The sequence below is a fragment of the Cryptomeria japonica genome, chromosome 2, assembly GCF_030272615.1.
Source record: "Cryptomeria japonica chromosome 2, Sugi_1.0, whole genome shotgun sequence".
In the NCBI taxonomy this organism is placed as follows: domain Eukaryota; kingdom Viridiplantae; phylum Streptophyta; class Pinopsida; order Cupressales; family Cupressaceae; genus Cryptomeria; species Cryptomeria japonica.
The window spans coordinates 292,295,763-292,317,844 of NC_081406.1; positions in this window are offsets into that span (position 1 = coordinate 292,295,763).

Here is a 22,082-nt window from a genome sequence, read left to right on the forward strand (position 1 = left end):
GCCATCAAAGTATAATTGTCATGTGGAGGATGTGGTGACAATCATAATGAACTCATCTAGTAGTTCTGTAAGAATAGGATGGTCACCTGGAAGTGGTGCATCAACCAACTAGTCTGCAATGACTTGCCCCTTGATTGCTTTTTTGTCTACATATTCAATGTCAAACTCGCTTAACAACATGACCCATTTCGTGGTTCTGCCAGTGAGGGTAGCTTTTGACAAGAGATATTTAAGCGGGTAAATCTTAGAAATCAATTTTGTTTTGTTATTTAGCATATAGTGTCGGAGTTTCTGTGTGCTAAATACCAATGCCATGCATGCTCTTTCAATTGGGGTATAATTGAGTTCATACCCGACTAGTGTCCGACTGATGTGATATATGGCATGTTCCTTCCCTTGATCATTTGTTTGTGCCAACAATGTCCCCAATGCCACTGTGGTAGCTTATATGTACAAAATAAGAGATTTTCCAAGAGTAGGAGGCATAAGCACTGGAGGTGATGCCAGATATTCTTTTAGTTTTTCAAAGGCCTTTTGACACAAGCAGTCCCATTTGAATTTTGTGTATTTGCGCAACAGGTGTGCAAATGGATGGCACTTATCTGCCAGTTGTGAAATAAAACGTCTAACAGATTGGAGTTTCCCTAGAGGCTGCACAGTTGTTTGAGAGTTTTTGGTGGAGGCATTTCCACGATGGCTTTCACCTTTGCAGGGTCGACCTCGATGCCTCTGCGAGAAATAATGCAGCCTAGTAGTTTTCCCGATGTCACACCAAAAACACACTTCTTAGGATTTAAGCGCAATTTATATTGTTCCAATGTTTCAAAGATCTGCCTTAAAATAGGGATGTGTTCTTGTCTTGTCTTTGATTTGCCTAGCAGATCGTCCACATAGTCCTCCATAATTTTATGCAAGATGCAAGAGGTCATGAAAAATCGTCGTCATGGCACGCTAATATGTGGCTCCAGCATTTTTTAGGCCAAAAGGCATGACCCGGTAATAGAAAGTCCCCCATGGTGTTGTGAATGCAATTTTATGTTGATCTTCGTCTGCAATCCTGATTTGATTATATCCAGAAAATCCATCCATAAGTGATAGCATCTCATGCCTTGTTGTAAGGTCCACAATCATATCTATGTTGGAGAGCAGGAAATCATCTTTAGGACAAGCCTTATTTAGATCTCGGAAATCAGTACAGATGTGGATGCCCCTAGTGGGTTTGCTAACAAGTACAATGTTGGTGACCCATTCAGCGTAGTCTATTGGTTTGATGAATTCTGCATACAACATCTTTTGGAGTTCTGCCTTAACCAATAGTGCAATATGTGGATGCATTTTGTGCAACTTTTGTTTTACAGGTTTTGCATCTGGGCGGATAGCGAGATTATGAACCACCAAGTCAGGATCTAGACCTGGCATATCAACATAGGACCATGCGAAATTGATTTTTGTCTCTATGAGGAAATTAATGAAGTCTTGTTTCTCTTGCTCTGTGAGGGACTTGACAATGAGCACGTTTTTTGGAATGTCTTTCATGCCCATATTGATACTGTTTGTTTCTTCTATTAACATATTTGACCTGTCTTGTGGAAGATAACCAATGGTAGGGAGGTCATGTCCCTCATCCTCAAGTGCCTTTTCCAAGTTTTCACTTTTGGATACGCCCTTTGTTTTTGCTTTTTTCTCATCCAAAGTGCCTCAGAGAGGTTTTCACCTAGGGAATCGTGTTTTTTCTTTTTATTATCTTTTTTGTGGCTAAGGGCATTGGCCTGACTACCAAAGTATCCCTTTTCATGTAGCTGAGTACCGTGTACTCTTTTGCAGTCTTCCAAATTTTGCATAGTCAGGAGAGTAATGAGAGCATTATCATCGGCGGAGATATCTAAAGTGGGTTAGTCTCATTGGCCCCAGTCTATGAGTTCAGGATGGACAATGTAGCTCGTGTGAAATGGGAGAGGTTATGGGGGTGATGGTATTGACGTGAGTGTCAAAGAAGATATCATTTTCGTATTCATAAGGCATTTCATGGAACTCCTCTTCGTCAGAGCTTTCGATATCCAAGGAAGGACTTGAAGGGGCACCAGCGATAGTAATCTTAGGCATCGGGGTGTACCCCAAGCCTCTGTTGTACTTGTAGGAGATAGGATTTATGGGTATTTTTCTTCCTTTCTCCTCTGGTCCCAAACCATGTCCTTTGTAACCCATTTTTTCAACTATAGTTGATGCTTTTGGATACATTTTTTTAGATATTTTTGTTGGATCTTCATCTTCTTCCTGATACAACCATAAAGAGACATCTGCGTCGAGGCTCTCCTCATCAAGTGGGCCCCATTGCTGGAAGGTGGTATCTATGCATTGTATGACCAGTTTCTGATCTTTTTTTAGCTCTTTTGGTTTGCCAAATGACTTAGGAGATAAGGGGAGGTTGCCTATTAATAAGACATCCTCCAATTTGTATTCTCCATGGCCATTATCCAAGATCTTGATTTGTGTGTCTGGTTGGGATGAGGTGGAGGTGACATTTGATGTGTCGGATGGAGGAGTTGGTGAGGGTCTATTTAGTGGGCAATGATATGGATGTTTCCCCTCTAAGAGTTTGCAATATTGAAAAGGTTGTGGATCAACTTTGATAGTGATCTCTCTTCCATTGAAGGGGAATTTGATGCATTGGTGGTAAGTGAAGCATACAGCTCGCAAAGAGTGAATCCATGGCCGACTGAGAAGGATGTTGTAGGGGAGATCAAGATCTAGTACTTGGCAAGAGGTTTCAATTGTGATAGGGCCCACTTGAGGTAAGGTGATCATGCCCTTTGAAACTCTTTCCGCATTATCATATGATTTTATTGTGATCCTTCCTGATGTGTCTACCAGGCCCTCAGAAAGTCCTAATTGTTTTATTAACTTGTATGTACACAGATTGAGTCCGGATCCACTATCTATCAGGATACGTTTGACCTTGTGCTTTTGGATAAGGGCTTCGATGTGCAAAGGTTTATTATGGTCTTCATTTGTAGCAGCATCATTGGAAGTGAACACAAGGTGTTGTCGAGCAACAAGGTTTCCAATGAGAGCTTGGAATTGGGTAGCATTGATATTATCGGGAACGCGAGACTCAAGGAGGGCTTGTTCCAAAATTTCTTTATGGACAGAGGAAGTCTTGAGAAGTTTTAGAATGGAGATCTGTATGGGGATCTTCCCAAGTTGGTCAAGGAGGTCATATCGGTGGGTGGAAGACATGGGCAGAGGGTTTTGTGGGGGAGGAGCTCCTTGGATGATGACTTTACCTCAGCACATGGTTACATTGCAGTCATTCTAAGAGTAAGGGGTGGAAGGTGTAGCGCCTTGAATGAATATCCTAGCAGGATTAGATCTACTTTGGGAAGGGGGAGGATTAACTCCTTGGATAGTTATGACATTAACATGATTGTTTGTAGGCTCAATGTGACCTACTAAAGAGTCAAAGCCAGTTATGTGATTAGTGTAGTCATAGTTCACTGCGTTAAATGATGAGCCTTTTCCCTTATCATGTTTCGGGAAGGGTTCCTGGTATATTTTGAGTTTGTCATTGTTATTACCAGGTTTTGCATTTGCTACTTCAATTTCACCCCTATCAATGAGATCTTGTATGTAGATTTTAAGCTTCATGCATTTTCGTGTATCATGTCCCTTGATACGATGATGCTCACAATATTCATTCTCATTATACCACCTAGGTTTGGGTTGATTGGGATCAAACGGGCGAGTGATCGGGAAATCCACTACGCCTGCTTGAACAAGCTTTCGAAACACCACTTCAATAGGCTCAGCAAGAGGAGTGAAGTCTCTTTGAGTCCTGTTATTGGATCGGGGTGGTCGCCCCTAAATTGAGACATTGTTGTGAGGCTTTTGGGATTGATTTTGATTATTTTGATTGTTGAATTGATGATTAGTGGTGGTGGGTTTTGGAGGAGCGGCCACAGTCTGGACCCGTTTTGCATCAGTTACACCGTCATTAACTACCTTCTTGTTCTTAGACCCGAATTTCGGTTTATCATTATGATAAGAGGAAGAATTTTGAGTTGATCTTTGGTAGTGTTTCAAGGTTCCTTCCCCTAACAAGACACGTTCGAGGGCTAGGCCCTTATCAGTCAATTTTTGGAAAGATTTAATACATTGAGATGTCAGAGGTCTTGAAAGTTCGGGCACCAGGTTCTTTTGAAATAATTCAATTTGGTGTTATTCTGGCATGTCCCATTGGAATTTCTTGATGAGGTGTTGCCATCTTTGCAAGAAGTTGGCGAGAGTCTCTCTGGGCCTTTGCTTTGTGTTACACAAGTCCATCATGGAAACATCATTAGCCATGTTGTAGGCATAGTGAGCCACAAACGTTTATGCCAAGTCTGGAAAGGAGATAATGAAACCTCGTAAGGACGAGAACCATGCCAGGGCATCTCCTATGAGACTCTTAGGGAAGAGCCTTTGAAGGTATAGGTCACTATAGGAGACTTCTTGGCATAGGATGTGAAATTCCCAGACATGGTCGCGGGGGTCCCCTTTGCCTTCATACTTTGTGAATTTAGGGATCTCAAACCCTGGGGGGTAGGGTGCAACTGATATAGACGGGTCATAAGGACAAGGACAAAATTCCTCAAACGAGTAAGGTGTCCTCTTATTAGTCTCTTCTTTCATGTCCTTGATGATGTTTTTCATGTCTTGAATTTCTTTAATGAGGTCTTGTTGTGGATTTTGAAAATTATGGATTGTGTTCGCCCCTAGAATCGGATGAGTCATGGAAGGTGCACCACCACTAATGTATTGATATGATGAGGAAGCGGGAATGTGAGATGTGATGACCGATGTCACAGGGACTTGAGTGACAGTTGGTTGCGACCCACAAACTGTTGTGACGAGATTGAGTGCGGCCCGATTGAGGTTAGCGACATTGTTGACAGGAACTGAAGTTTGTGGAATAGAAATATATGATTGAGTAGAAGAAGATGGTATAGAGGCATGTTGGAGAATAGATGAGATCGGATTTGATAGTGGTATAGATGGTAAGGAGGAAGAAGGTGCAATGGAGACCACGGGGGGAGGTGTCGCGGGTGTTATTGATTGAGTTTGAATGATTGGTGAGGCCGCAAATGATTGAGTTTGAATAACAGGTGTAGCATTCTGTGTGGGAGCGAGGTCTCCTTGTGGTTGTTGACCAAGGGTGGATTTATCAAAATCAGATGGGAGTTGAGCTCCATTTTCAAGGTAGGTCTTTAGAAGCGCACTAGGATTGTGTTGGATAAATTTCTCAATCATCTCTTGGTTATAAGAGTCTGCTAGGAAAGTTTGCACTTGCGGAGAGAGTTCATCTTGGTCAACCATATTAGGATTTTGCGTTTGATTTTGAGTGCTAGGTTGTACACTTTGTGTAGGATCTTGTGTAGGATCTTAATATAGGACACTAATGTCCGGCATACCATATTTTTGTTTGGCCATCTTTTTCCTTTGAGATCGAGTTGTGACCATACAAGAATAACCTTAGAAAAGATTGGAGGAGGAAATTTTTGATGAGAGGACTTAGTGAGACTTTTGGATTTTTGGATTTGTCTTTGATGAAAAAGGATTTTGCTGATTGGTAGGGTCCTTGGATTAGAACTTGGATTTGATTAGGATTGACACCTTAGTCCTTGGATGAAGATCTTAGGTGGTAGATGAAACCACGAACGAGGTAATGACCAAGTTGGGTAGAATTTAGACCTTGGAATGATGATTAAAAAGCCTTTCTTCCACTAAGGGTTGACTAATGACCCTAAGCAAAGCAAAGGCGTAAGTTAAGAATCTTGATTGACTCAAAGGATAAGGCAAAGATACTTGGAGAAGATTCTTCTTCAAGCAAAAAAGCCAAGTGATTAAGGATGAGGTCTAAACGAAACTTCACAAGGCATGCAACCTTAATGTGAGCTTAAATTGGATTAAAGGATGATTTGATTTGGATTTTGAGAATTGATTTGATAATTGAAGGGGATTGATTTTGTGATTGATTCATGTGCTAAGTCCTTAGGAAAAGATTGAGGATGATTGATTGAAGAGAGATGATAGTGATGATTAGAAGAAATTTGGAGACTAGGCTATCCTTGGTATGAACATGACTCAATAGATGATCAGTTCGGATGGCAAGTTGTATGAAGGGACACGACCACCCTAATTTTGATGATAGTTGGTGTTGAAAGACAAACCTGAACCTTGATGGAGGGCACAAACTCTTAATTCATCACTAGCATCAAACTCATTGCTATGGCCATGGATGTAATCGTGGTAATGGTGCAAGAATGTCCTATGTTTAAGCAAGAGTTTGTGGTTTGTATACCAAAATTTTCGATATCTAATGAGTTGTGCTTGTGTGAGCTTCTTCTTCTTGATAGGTCGGTGGATTGAATTCTTAGGATTCTTATACAACTTAGGTTTATGAAACATGAAACGGACGAAGTTTTGACACAATTAGGACTTTGTGTGGATAGTGACTTGGATGATTGTTTGCTTTTAGACAAATGTTTTTGCAAAGTGTTTGAGGATAATGATGTGTTTTTAGTCTACTCTTGGCAAGCAAGTATCAAGCAAAGCAAACACAATGATCAAATCAATTTTAGCTCAAAGACACTCATGCTCATGTACAACATTCTTAAGGATGGCAAGGACAATAGTCATTAGATCCCAATCGGTTTCCCAGCTACGCTTACCCAGAGCAGACACTTAGATGCTTGACCCCACTGGCTCCCCTCCACAACACTCACTTCTTCGGGGCAGCCAAGCATCAATTCCCATGAAAACTCCTCATGGTGAACTTTGTGTCTACTAAGGGCCGTAAAAATATGGGCGGTTTCGGAGGTCCGACCTCCTGCACCAATGACTAGAAGGTTTTTGGCCACTATGCACAAGGTATTTAATATGTCTTCTCGTTAAGAGCTACCCTTCGTAGTTGCGCAAGCGCAATTGAGGCCTATAGCCCAATGAAGCATCAAGAACTTAGTAGTCACGCAAGCGTGATTGAGATCTCTAGGATCCTACTAAGCACCCAATGTGAGAGTGAACTCTCATATAGCCCCAACCATTGACCCTTTTATCATCAATAGCCTATTTATTATAGTGAGTTGGGAACCCCAGGTCTGGGTGTACTCACTTGGGTCGTTCCCCTCTTACCTTCTCAAAGAGCAAGTTGGGAGGGCAGGCCCGCTAAAGGTAAGCATGCAACAAACATGAAAAACTTGGAGCGTCTAGATTTCTCATCGTCTAGCTAGACGAGAGCATACTCTCCTAGCTTTATGCTTTTCACAAAACACAAAAGACAATGGTTCATTTATCATTTAATTAAATCTAGGTGCCTAGTTAAGAAAAGACACAATATTTCATTGGAACTCCTAGGCAACTTGCAAAACAATTTGGATTAGTAGTTCTTTTGTGTTTCTTAGGTCTTGGACAATTGAAGAAGCTGCAACACTAAAAAAAAAAAAAAATCAGTAGTCATTGGCCTGCACAAATAGCACACGCGCTGAAATAGTGCACACTATTTCAACCCTCCAAACACATTAGAGCCTTCACCAATCGGAAACAATAATGAAACAAAAATAATACACAGACTGAGACACAAATTCCTACAATAAAGATGGCTTCTCATTAATCAAATCTTCATCAGGCATACAAGTTCAGCCTCAAAGGATTTTATATGCAAAATCCAATGTCTCCAAATGTCCACAACCGAAATTTGAAGCATAGGACCGTTCAAGACCAACTAACCACAAAAGTTGTCATGACAGTTTGACAACAATGTACACTTCGCACTCTTGGCCCTACAACCAACCAAACCAACACAAAACCATTACATAGGAGTCAAATATGAACACATAACACAAATGATATCTGAAGATGGTGAAAAGAAGCAAGGTGGATTTGGATGGTTAGCATACAAACAAAACACTAAAACATATAAAAACATCAAGCATAAATCAAATCAAATAAAAAACATGAAGCATAAATAAAATCACATAAAAAACATGAAGACAAATGCTTATACCTTGCAAACCTTTACCTTCTCCCTCGGATGGAGCTTGGATGAAGTAGAAGTGCGCCCAAATGCCTCCAACATGATGTCGATTTTCTCCTAGATTGCTTGATGTGGTTGGTTCTCCAACATTGTGCACAAATGGATGTGATGGATTTAAAGGATGAGATGGATAATATGGCTAAGTATGTATGAGGAGTAACTTTGACATGATAAGGGTCCAAAAATGGTTTCCTAGGCACAAACTAGCAGCATGAGCTTGTTAAAATTGGAGATAAAATGTGAGGGGATGAAGTCCTCAATTTATAGGGAGAGAGGAGGAGAAATGAAGGGCTAGGATTGACCCAAGATGGAGGGTCAGGATTCCTTGTGAGCCCACACAAGGCCCAAGAGGAGGTGTGGAGACCAAGAGATATGCCTTAAAGGCATTTCTTGTCTCCACACTCCTCAAGGTTCATTGGGAAGACTTCCCAATGTGCCTTGAGAAGAGCAAGGGATAGGATATTTCTTGAGGGATGGAAAGGAAGAATTAAAAATTATTCAAAAGGGATACTCATGGGGATTGGAGGAATAAGGAGGAATTAAAAATTCCTTGGAAGATGAGATGCCTAGAGGAATGTGAGATTTTGAAAATCTCACATTCACCTAGGATAAGGGCATTTAAGGAGAGTGGTTGGATGGAAGGGACAAGGAGTTGACTTTGTAGCTAATCATGATAATTAGCCACTAGCAACTCATTAGGAGGGAGATTAGAGGAAACATTAGGTGGGGTTAGGGTAGATAAGATTTATAGGAGGATTTGACTAGGAGAGAGTATGAGTGGAGGGAATTAAAAATTAGAAGAATAATGCTAAGTGAGCTTAGGGAGTTTCTAGAAGAATTTATTAGGTTAATGATGGATTAGGAAAAGATGATTTGTAGGAATCACTTAGGTTAACTAATTAATTGAAATTAATTATTTAAGAGGAGGAATTTGAGGAGATTTAATATTGAGGATTTTTAGAAGAATAAAAGGGGATTGATTTATTAAATAAATCAATCAACAGACTATAGTGACAATATTAATTATAATTAATTAATATTGAGGAGGAATTTGAAAAATGGCATAATTAATAAATTAATTATGTTAGGAATTTAAAAATAATTAAAATAATTATTTTTAAGTGTCTACAACATCTTTCAGGACTCATCTTGGTCCTTTTGAACAACTGTGACCAAGGTTGACCCCCCTAGATCCTATTACATGATTAGATAAACAAGATAGCTATAAAGCATTACAAACATGACAATGTTCCACTTGGATCTTAAGATCCTTATTACATTCAACACAAGAAAGATCAAATTTCTCATGGGTTGGACTCATTATGTCCACTTGGTGCTCCTGCACCAACCTCTGTCTCCCCCTCTAGGTCTCTCACTTATCTATCTGTCCACTATCTAGTTCTCACCCTCGCCCTTACCCCTATCCATTTAATAAATCTCTCCTCTTCTCTCTCTACCCTCACCTATCTATCTCCTCCTTCCCTAGGTCTCTCACTCCCACCATTTCTACCTCTCAATCCATCCCCTCTTACTCCTCCCTTTGTTCTTATATCTCTCCTCTTCTCCATCTTTTCCCTCTCTAGATATCTCCCTTCCTTTCTTCCCCTCTCCCTCACTATATCCATCCCTCGCTATCTATTATTCTCTCTTCCTCTCTTATTATCTCTCAATTGTCTAGGTAATAACCTCTCCATCCCACCCTCTCTCCCCTCTCTAGGTTTCTCCCTCCCTCTCCACCTATCTAACTCTACATATAGGTTTCATTACCCGACTCTCTTTATGCCCCTCTATGTATCTCACTCCTCTCTCACTATCTATGTTTCTCAATTCTCTTTATACCTCTAGGTCTCTCACCTATCTATATGTCCCCTCTATATTTATCTCCCTCTCTAGCTCTCTCTCTCTCCCCTCGTAACCATATCCATTTACTCCTCTTTATCTCCTCCTTCCATAGGTATCTCACTCCCTCTATGTCTACCTCTCCATTCATTCCCTCTTACTCCTCTCTTTTTTTCTTTTGTCTCCCTACTTCTTCTTCCCTCCCCTCTCTAGGTAGCTCCCTCCCTTTCTTCCCCTCTCCGTCTCTATCTCCCCATCCATACATACCGCCATATTTATCTCCCTCCCCCTCTATTTTTTATTCTCTCTATTGTCTAGGTTGTCACCTCTCTCCCCTCTCTAGGCTTCTCCCTTCCTCTCCACCTATCTACTGTTGCAACCATGTCTCGTTATCGACCCCTCTCTATCCCTCTCCATCTATTTCACCCCTCTCTCTTTCCGTCTAGGTATCTCATCTCTCTTTCCCCCTCTAGTTGTCTCATCTATCTATATATCCCCTTTCTAGTTCTCTCCCTCTATCTCCACCTCTATCTCCCTCCCCTTTTACCCCTATCCATTTTTGAACTCTCTCCATCTCTTCTCTCTCTCTCCCCTCACCTCTTTCTCTCCTTCCCTAAGTCTTTCACTCACCTCCATGTCTACCTCTCCCTTAATCCCCTCTTACTCATCTCCCTATTTGTTCTTTTATCTCTCCTCTTATCCCTCCCCCCCTTTCTAGGTCTCTCCTTGCATTTCTTCCCCTCTCCCTATTTATCTGTCCCTCCCTCCTTACCCCATCTCTCTCTCCCTTCCCTACTAATTCTTATTCTCTCTCTCTCCACTGTCTTCATCATCAACTTTCCATTACACCCTCTCTCCACCTCTCTAGGTTTCTAACTCTTTCCCTCTCCACTACTCTACATCTCCATCCATGTATCATTGCTAACCTCTCTCTATCCCCCTCCATCTATCACCCCCCCCCCTCTCTCTCCCTATCTAGGTCTTTCACCTCTCTCACCCCCTCTAGGTATCTTATATATCTATCTAACTTCTCTTTATCTCATATCTCATATCTATATTAAGGCTTAGCATTTAGGGTTTATGAGTGATGACGTATTGTTGAGGTTTTACCTTTCAATTCCTCATTACTTGCTTTCCTCTCTACCTTGCCTTTCTTCCTTACCCCAATCTATGTCCTTGCATCCCTCCCTCTCTTATCATTTCTCTCCCCTATCTCTCTCCATTCTCTTGATCACTACCTTTCCCTCCCACCCTCTCTCTCCCCCCCTTTATAAGTCTCTCCATCCCTCCCTATTTACCTCTCTACCTATCCATCCCTATCTACTTACCCACCTCTCTCTCCCCAAGATCTAGGTCTCTCACCTCTATATCTCTCTCCTCTCTAGATATTTCCCTCCCTCTCTACCTATCTACCTACCTCCTTACCCCTCTCTCAATCTTCATGAATTTCTCTATCATTTTCTTCTTTTTCTCCCCCACCTATCTACCTCACTCCTCTCTAGGTCTCTTACTCCATGTATACATCTCCCTCCCTCAATCCTTAGCCCTCTATTTCTCTTTGTTCTCCCCCTCCTCTTCTCTCTCACTCTCCTCTCTAAGTTATAATATCTCCTCTTCCATCCCCCTCTATGTATCTCACCCCTCTCTACCCATCTAGGTCTCTCACCTATCTCTCCCCCTCTAGGTCTCTCACCTCTCTATTAGTACCCTCTCTAGTTCTCTCCCTCCCCCCTTACCACTCTCCCTTTATGAAATCTCTTATTCTATTCTCTATCTTCCCTCACCTCTCTATCACATTTTCTAGGTCTCTCACTCCCTCTACCCTATTCCCTAAAACCTATACCCCAAATAATTTATATACTAGATAGAGAGAGAGAGAGAGAAGGGAGAGGAATACATGGAAGGAGTGAGGGACCGAGGGAAGGAGGAGATAGAGAATTGAAGTGACAGAGAGAGAGAGAGAGAGAGAGAGAGAGAGAGAGGTGAGGGGGGATGAGGTAGAGAAGAGAGAAACCTAAAGAGTAAGGAGAGGTTGGGAGGGAGAGGTGATGACTTAGACAATGGAGAGAGATAATAAGAGAGTGCGGTGGGGAGATAGATATGGGGGTAAGGAGGGAGGGGGGATGGAGAGCGAGAGAGTAAGAAAGGGAGGGAGAGACCTAGAGAGGGGAGAGAGAGGTGAGAGAGAGAGAGGGGGGGGGGATGCATCAATACAACCAATACCCTCAACCCTATGTACCCTAAACCTTGTACCATCTTGTACCCTATACCCTAGACCTTATATCCTACAACCTATTATCTAAAGCCTATACAAGGGAGGGAGAGGTGATGACCTAGAGAGGGGAGGGAGAGAGACGAAGAGAGGAAAGAATAAAGATAACGAAAGAGAAAAGGAGGGAGGGAGAGGTCGGTAGGGAGTGATTAAGAGACCTAGAGAGGGAAGAGGTAGAGAGGTGAGGGGGGAGAGAGAAGAAAACAAGAGAGATAAGTTCACAAATAGAGAAAAGGGTAAGGAGGCACAAAGGGGAGAGATATAGAGGTGAGAGGCCTTGAGCCTAGGAAAAGAGGGTTGAGAAACCTAGGGTCGAGAGATATAGATGAGGGAGATAGAGGGGGGGAGAAGGGTCGGTAATGAGACAAATAGGGAGTGGTAGAGAGATAAATATGGAGGGAGGAAGAGACATAGGGATGGAGAGAGAAAGGTTGGGAGTGAGAGGTATTGATCACGAGAATGGAGAGAGTGGAGAGAAACAATAAGAGGAGAAGAGAGATGGAGGGAGACAAGGATATATATGGAGATAAGGAGGGAAGGTGAGAGAGAGGGTAGCAAAAACCTAGATAGGGGAGAAAGAGAGAGAGGGGGGGAATAAATAGAGAGGTGACATACATAGAGGGTGAGAGAGAGGTTGTATACCTATATGGGAGAGAGAGCGGAGAGATAGATATAGGGAGATAGAGAGAGGTGACATACATAGAGGGTGAGATAGAGGTTATATACCTATATGGGAGAGAGAGCGCAGAGATGGATATAGGGAGATAGAGAGAGGTGACATACATAGAGGGTGAGACAGAGGCTATATACCTATATGGGAGAGAGAGCGAAGAGATAGATATAGGGAGATAGAGAGAGGTGCCTAATGATACATGGATGGAGAGGTATAGAGGTCAAGAGAGAGGGAGGGAGAAACCTAGAAAGGGGAGAGAGGGTAGGAGGGAGAGGTGACAACCTAGAAAATGGACGGAGAATAGAGAGGGAGAGAGTAGGAGAGGGAGATAGATATGAGAGAGAGAGAGAGAAAGAGAGAGAGAGAGAGAGAGAGAGAGAGAGAGAGAGAGAGAGAGAGAGAGAGAGAGAGGAAAATATCAATATGCACAATTCAATTATATGTACCCTAAATCCTATACCATCAACCTAGTAAACTAAACTCTATACCAATGCCCTCAACCCTAAACCCTGTATCATACTCTCTGTTCCCTAAACCCTTTACAAGGGAGGGAGAAATGATGACTGAGAGAGGGGATGAAGAGAGGAAATGAGATAGATAAGAACAAAGATAAAGTTATGGATAACGAGGGAGGGCGGAGAGGTAGATAGGGAGTGAATGGAAGAACTAGAGAAGGGAGGGATAGAAAGGTAAGGGGGAGAGAGATGGAGAAGGAGATAAAGAACTAGATAGGGGAGAGATATAAGTCCTAGAGCCTAGGGAGAGAGCGGTGAGAGACTTGGGGGAGAGATAGAGTGAGAAAGATATAGGGGGTAGAGAGGTTGGTAATGAGATAGGGAGGGAGAGGTAGAGAGGTGAAGATGGAGAGGAGAGACCTAGGTATGGGGAAAGACAGGGTGGGAGGGACAAGTAGTGATTGAGAACGGAGAGAAAGGGGAGAAAAAGAATAAGAGAAGGAGAGAGAAGAAGAGAGAGGGAGGGATAGATATGGGGGTAAGGAGGGAAGGTAAGGTAGAGAGGGAGAGAGGGAGAGATGGTGCTTGGATAAATAGATGTAGGGAGCAAGTGTGGGGGAGGTGTGTAAAGAGAGAGGAGACATATAGTAGTGAGAAAAGGGAAAGAGAAAGAGGTAGAGAGGCAATGATAGATCTTGGGGGATAGATAAGAGAGTGAAATAGGGAGAGGTAGAAAACAAAGAGTGATAGAGAGATATCTATAGGTCTAGAGTTTGAGGGAGATAAGCAAAGTGAGATAGAGAGAGTGAGAGAATGTTGATAGGAGCATGCTAATTACTAAATTTTGGTTGTCTAAAAAATTATATGAGCTTCTAAAACCTAGAATCTACATTACAACTCCTAGAGATCTAAAACCACTCTCAAACATCCACCAATATATACATGAAATATAAATTAAAGTATACTTAAATGTTAAATTTCATGTATATATTCTTCTTCAAGTATTGGGTTTAACTTGTGTCCAAATTAGAAAAATTTCCCATTTGTAACACCTCCTACAATTTTCTAGTCTTTTCTATTTCCTGCTTTGTAAAAGGTTCGGGTTCCTTTCAAAACCCTGCTTTTACTTAATCAAAACACCTCCTATAATTTTGAACATTGCAGAAAATTTGGCAAGCGCCAAATTTGGTGCTCACCAAATTGTTTGCATTGGAAATTACCAACCTTTTGGGTTGTATTTGCCTTGGGTATCCAACCCAAAGGTTTCGACAACCATTTCATGCCAATGATGCATTTTTATGAATAAGTAAAAAGTGGCACCTTTTTGGTACCACAACTCGATGCACTTACCCGTAGTGATCAAGTATATAATTTTCTCTTATAGGCCTAGTGATTGTAACATTTCCTTCGAGCACACATTATGATTCATAATATTATATAATATAATGATCTTTCTATTATTATCTTGGTTGTCTTCGCTTATTTTGTCTGTTGTTATCTTGCACCCTTTAGCAACATAAACCTCCAAGTCTATGCATTTCAAGTGAAACTTTAAAGGATTCTATATTTTGTGGATGATATTCCAATGTATTGAGTATCTCAATCCTTGGTATCAATCGAATTGTGACACTAATAGGAAAAAATCTCAATATTTTGACTTTGTTACTAAGATCCATCTTTAAAAGGATTAATCAATAATTGTCAATGGGTAATTGCAAAGATCAATAAACATCAATGTGTTGGATGGTAGAAACAAGGTTGCCAATGAAAGCCATGTTGGTTTTGAAAGAAACATTTAAGTAACAACTAAGAGGTGTTTTAGGACCCTACATATGAAAAGGGAGATACAAGAATGTTAGGTGGTGAGACATAAATATATTGTGTAGGAAGAGGTGATAGATCCAAGGAAAATATGTATGGGTTTAGAAATAGTGAAGATCAGAGTTAGTGACCAAGTAGCTAAGGAAAAAGTAGTAGTAGAATATTTAATTGAAATTCCTAAGTACTATGAAATGGAGATGTTTTTGATTAATTGAGCATGGAAGGGCCCTAAACCCAATACTAAAAGAACGTCAAAATAAATAAAATCAGCAAAGAAAGGGATATTGACCCCATACAACCATAGCCCCAAGGACAAAGAATGGCATGTCAAGAACAAACCACTTATATCAAAATACTAGCCAAAACAGAAGGCTTACAACACACTAGCTATATAGCAAGAAACCAACATCAAGATTGGGTTGAGATATCACCTACAACTCTTTGAAGATTTTGGGAAGAGGAGGAAGAACGGTCTTTTCTCCAACAACAAACAACAGAACAATCAATACAATAATTTGGAACACAATTACACAGGTAAGAATGAGGGGAAATCCCCTTAGAGAATCTGTCAGCACAAGGGGTAGGGTACTAACAAGGGGAAACATCATCCATCAAAGGCTAGAGTAGAACAAGAGCAATAAGTAGAGTAGGCTCCATGGGGCCAAAGGCAACCACACCAACAACAAGAGGCTTTACATCATCCTAGGATTCATCAAAAGAATATTCGGAAGCTTGGACAGTCAAGTGATTACCATTACCATCCTTCCTACCTTTGTAATGCAAGAGAGCACAATTTGTGGCCAAATGACGAGTTGAGAGCAACAAAAACATTGAAAAGGGAGGCCCTCATTATCCAACGATTGAGCTAGCAATCTATGCCCCCAACATCAAAACCACATCCCATGAAGGATTTTGGAGGTGTCAACATCAACCAAGATGCATGAAAGAGTGGAATGCCCCATGAAAGAAGTGGAATCATCAACCTTCAAGAAGTGGTCAATGGAATTGCAAATGGCCTCGTAACAAGAGAGCTCCCAAAACTGGAGGGGAAGGTTAGGGAAACGAACCCACATTGGATGCACATTGAGTGGTTTGGTAAGGAAATTAAAAGAAATTGTCCAAGGTTTAATCAATCATGTTCAACACTAGATCAAAGAAACCTTTAGCACAAGGGAAGAGCTCAATCTTACTTGACACTAAAGGTAACCAAGATTCCAAAATTCAGCCATGAAGATCTAGAAGGGAAGGCCAAAGACTAGAGAATATACAAACCAACCCACAACACTAATAGAAATCCTCATTCTTCGCTACATCTTGGCCGCACACCATAACTTGGAATGGAGGATGTTGAAACACACATTTAGAGATTTTAGATCATCTAGAGGATCAAAGGAATTATAGGGCTATCACAAAATGTCTTATGGTGCAATCAATTTACAAGGTGTAATGTCCTCAAATTGCACCCCTTGCAATTTACGATCGCATTTGGGTCTACGCCTTAATGTTTACGCCCCTTGACCTGATTCGAGACCTAATTATGCTCACACATGTCAAAAACACCATCCAACTCAGTGATGCATGCAGATGCCACCTTGATCCTGCCCCAAATTAGGGTAGGACCAGGGCATGGCGCCCTAGTCCCCCTTAATAGGGACCTATCCTTGGGCCCCTCCCCCTGACCTATCTCAAATTTGAAGTAGGAAAACCCCTCTATGTCGGCTCATGTCAGAAAATTAATCAATTAATCCTATGGAAGAGTAATTAAGAGGGATTTCACCTCTCATTTAACAATCTGCAATCATTATGAAGCATTTGAGCATTCAAGCATTCAAGAGAAATTGAGCATTTTCAGTCTTCCTTCAAGCTTTGGAGCAGCAATAGAGTCAAGATTTCAAGCATTGAAGAGGAGATCATCATTCTAATTCATGAAATCATAATTCCATGTGGAGGCAAGCAAAACTTCACAAGGAGGTATAAGCATTTCATTTTCAGTCAATTCAACATCCCCTCAAAGAGGAGGATTTCTACTTTTAGTCATTTCAATTACATTATTTCAACCACTTGGTTAATTCCAAAACCAGGGTTTGACCTAAAGGCAAGCCCCCTATTCCCAACACATTTATCTTTCCTTTTGTGTGCAGGAAGCAGGTGCGCAACTGTTCTGCTGGAGTTAAGCTTTATTCGCAGAAACGAAAAAACCTTTTTCAACGCATGAAAAGTTCGGAAGACCAATAGGAAGGTAAACTGGTCCGGACACACGGTCCCTGCAACTTTTGGCAAATTTCACAGACTAGCTCCGAACAATCTCAAATTTCTTAGATCGAGGTGCACGATGAAATCCTAAATTTCTAGCTTGTTGTTTTCTCGTATTTGTCTTCGTTTCCAACACTTGGTCTCAATTCAACTAGTCAACTTACAAAAGAGGGTCAAACACATTCCAAACACAATCAATCTACTTAGTATTTAGTCCTTGTATCATTTAGGATCGGATCTAGTAGATTCATCCCCTCTTTTGAACGTAAAGTCCTCCAAGTGAAAATTGACTTAGTGATCTCTCATTTCCATATGGTGAATTTGCTAAGCCCTCAAATTTTCCACTTTACATTTTGGTGAACCCGAATCCTTACACCCTTCATTCTGATTTTTGTTTTTCATATTTGAGTGTGCAATTTAAAATTCAAATTTTCAATTACAAGCTTAATTTCCTTGCAATTTTCAAAATTTTAGAGGTTAAATTCACAAAAATCCTAATTTTTAGATTCAAAATTGAGCTTGTGATTTGTCTAAATTGGATTGATTGTTTTAGATCTGAGAACTCTTCAATTTTACAATTCAAGTTTTCATTTACATGTTCAATTTTCAAAAAAAAAATTAATTAAGTGGTTTAATAAAAAAACCCTAATTTTTAATTTTAAAATTGAACTTGTGGGTTGTGTAGATCTTGAATTATTTTTCAGATTTGGGTTCTTCCTTCAACTTCAAAATTCAAATTCTCACCTTACAACATTCAAATTTTTAAATTTAAATTTTTAAAATTAAGCGGTTTATACAACAGACCCTAATTTTTAAAATCAAATTAATCTTGTGCAATTTCAAATCTTTCTTTAAGCATTTAATTGACTCAATTAAATCTAAAGCCTCTTGTTTTATTCTAAACATCATAAAAATCGGTCCTTAAGTGTGCCCTTTTTGTTATTATTTCAATTCTATCTCGACCTTCAAGGCTTATTTTTCCATATCTAGACATCTCCAATTCCCATATCCTTCTGGAATTTGCATTAAAATCACAATATCTTGCTTCCCTAAAACTTTGGTAAAAAGTTGGTCGGACGTCCCGACTTTTTCTCCTCAAATTTTGAGAGCTTGTTTTGACTATATTTTACTGCTAAATTCTAGAGATTTGTGATTTTTTTTATTTTAGGTCACCCTAAGGTCGAAAACAAATCTAAATTTCAACATTTCAATTTTCAATTTAAATTTTAAAATTAAGTGGTTAATTACATATACCCTAATTTTTAAAATTAAATTGATTCAATATTTCAACATTCCAAAATTTCAAAATTAAGAGGTTAGATTTGAACAACCCTAGTTTTAATTTTGATTTTCCCTCCTTTCAATTTTTTTAAATTAAGAGATTATTTTAATAAAGCCCTAATTTTAGATTTCAAATTCCTAGGAAATTACATTTTTAATCTTTATTCTTTCAATCATTTTCCTAGAATTATGGATTATAAAATTTGAAATTCAAATTTCCAATTTTCCTCCCTTAGTGCATGAGTTTTACTACTATTAGTCCTACCTATAGTATCCCCATAAGGAGAAGTTGTGGAATTAAGGCCGCCCAAAGTTTAAATACCGAGGAAATGGAGCCTAATTTGGCTAGCTTTTTCAATGAGGATATTGGTGGTTCTTCCAATCCTACAAATATCCCCATTTATCCTCTTGATAATTCTCATAATGAGGAGAGGTCATTAACTAGGGTATATGTTGACCAATTGGCGAAGATGGATAATCAATTTGACCATCTTCAACAATGGATGAGTCAAGAATACCCGAAAAGTGAATCTCTCCCATTGATTGAAGGATTAAAAACAATGATTCAAAGTGATAAACATGGTGTTGATATCTTGCGTGGTATTGCTCATGTTGTTGATTCTAATATCATGCCTATGAAGAGTTGTGCTGAAAATATAGGTTATACATAACCTCCTAGTCACGTTAATCATTCAATTCCTTTAACAACTTCTATGACTAGTGTGCATCAAACATCATGGCTACCTCTACACAAAATGGCATACCTACAAATGTTAGTCATGGGGGCATTACCTCTTCTTTCGTTTCTCCTATCATGAGTGTTCCCCTTGTTACCCAATCACACTCATCACCTATAAATGTTAGTCAAGGGGGCAACTCCTTCAACCACAATTCCTTCATTCCTCCTACGAGTCTTTCATGTGTTACACAACCTTCTCTATTACCTACTTATCATAGTGTCCCACCTCCTTATTCTCAATCTCTTCCTTTGTTTAACAATGTTACTCCTCCGTCTCAATCCAACATGTCTAATTTCAACCCTTTTACTGAAGCTACAATCAATAATGTAGCCCAAACAGTGTCTTCCTTACAAGAACAAATAACTTCTATGAATCAATCCAAGTATAATGTGCCCACATTTGATGTAGCAAGCCCATTATCCAATGACATTGTTAGAGTCGTCCCTTCTAAACATGTAGACGTCCCTCAATTGGAACTTTATAATGGAAAAGGTGATCCCTTAAATCATGTTGAAACATTCCAAACTTTGTGTAGTGACTTTGCTCATGATCAAAGATTGTTAGTGAAATTGTTTACTAGAACATTAAGGGATAGAACTTTGCAATGGTATTGTTCTTTGCCTCCTTATTCTATTACTTATTTTCAACAACTAGCTAATACTTTTATTCAACAATTTCACAATTGGCTAATATTTTTATTCAACAATTTCACAATAGCATTGATCCTAAAGTTACTTTGACTGATTTGATGCATTGTAAACAAGAAGTTAAAGAAAACGTGACTGATTTTATTGGTAGATATAAGCATTTGTATTCTCAAATTTCTTTTCCTGTTCCTAATCAAGATATTCAAAAGATTTGTATTGCTAATTTACAAAAAGATATTAGGAATAAACTCCTCTTAACTGAGTTTACTTCTTTTCCGCAGTTGTGTGCAGTACTTCACAATTATCAACTAACTGTGAGTCAATTGGAACAATCATCTCCTTCCATGGCTCCAAGTGATAAGGGTGATAGTGCTCAACAACCATTTGCGAAATTCAAACCAAAGGATTCATCAAATTCAATCACAACAACAACAATCAACTAGTAGCCACTACAGGTGTACCTTCTTTGTCTAAATACTTTAAAAGAGAAAAATAATTTACTCCTTTGAATGAATCTTCGCATAGAATTATGTCTCAATTAATACAAAGGAATGTGTTAAAACTTCCCCAAATCAGGTCAATTGATCCATCTAAGACAACTTCACCTTACTTTGATGCTAAACCCTTTTATCAATACCGTCGTCAACCTAGTCATGATACTCAAAAATGTTTTTCATTGAGAAGTAAGATTCAAGAATTGATTGATAACTATACCATATCTATGGCACATGTGAATGATAAAGGAAACAAATTCGTAGCTCCTCCTAATCAAAACCTTCAGAGTTTCACTGATCCTTTACCATCCCATTCCACTAATGTGATTGGGATTGATCATCTTGCTTTCTCTCCCAATGATGTTGGCCTTGAATCTAACAATGTGGTGAACCTTGTAGACAAACAAGAACCTCCTAAGGATTTGTTCATCACATTTGATCCTAGTGAGACCATTAAAGCACCTGATGGCCCATTATACATAAGTGAAAAAATCAAAGGTATACCTGCTAGAGTGTTTATTGATCCCGCTTGCATGGTTAATGTGATAACTAAAGAATTTCTTTATACTTTGCATTTGCATCAAGTGATATATGATGATACTGATGTGGTAGTTAAGGTTTTTAATGGCTTCTCTTGTCCTGCTATTGGTTCTATAACACTTCCTATTGATGTTGGCAATTCAAGCATTCAAAAGCAATTGAGCATTTTCAGTCTTCCTTCAAGCTTTGGGGCAACAATAGAGTCAAGATTTCAAGCATTGAAGAGGAGATCATCATTCTAATTCATGAAATCATAATTCCATGTGGAGGTAAGCAAAACTTCACAAGGAGGTATAAGCATTTCATTTTCAGTCAATTCAACATCCCCTTAAAGAGGAAGATTTCTACGTTTAGTCATTTCAATTATATTATTTCAACCACTTGGCTAATTCCAAAACCGAGGTTTGACCTAAAGGCAAGCCCTTATTCCCAACACCTTTCCCTTTCCTTCTATGTGCAGGAAGCAGGTGTGCAATTGTTCTTCTAAAGTTAATCTTTATTTGCAGAGATGGAAAAACCCTTTTCGACGCACAGAAAGTTCGGAGGACCGATAGGAGGGCGACTTGGTCCGGACACGGTCCCTACAACTTTTGGCAGATTTCGTAAAGCATCTCCGAATCATCTCAAATTTCTCAAATCCAAGTGCACGACAAAATCCTGAATCTGTAGCTCGTTATTTTTTCATATTTTTCTTCATTTCCAGCACTTAGTCTCAATTCAACTAGTCAACTTAAAAAAGAGGGTCAAACACATTCCAAACACAATCAATCTACTTAGTATTCAGTCTGTGTATCATTTAGGATTGGATCTAATAGATTCATCTCCTCTTTTGAATGTAAAGTCCTCCAAGTAAAAATTGACTTAGTGATTTCTCCTTTCCATATGGTGAATTTGCTAAGCCCCTGAATTTTCCACTTTACACGAGTGCAAGAGATGCACTAAAAGTTTGACTTGAACTAGAGTTGTGACAACTATGAAAAAATTAAGAAACCTTAACCA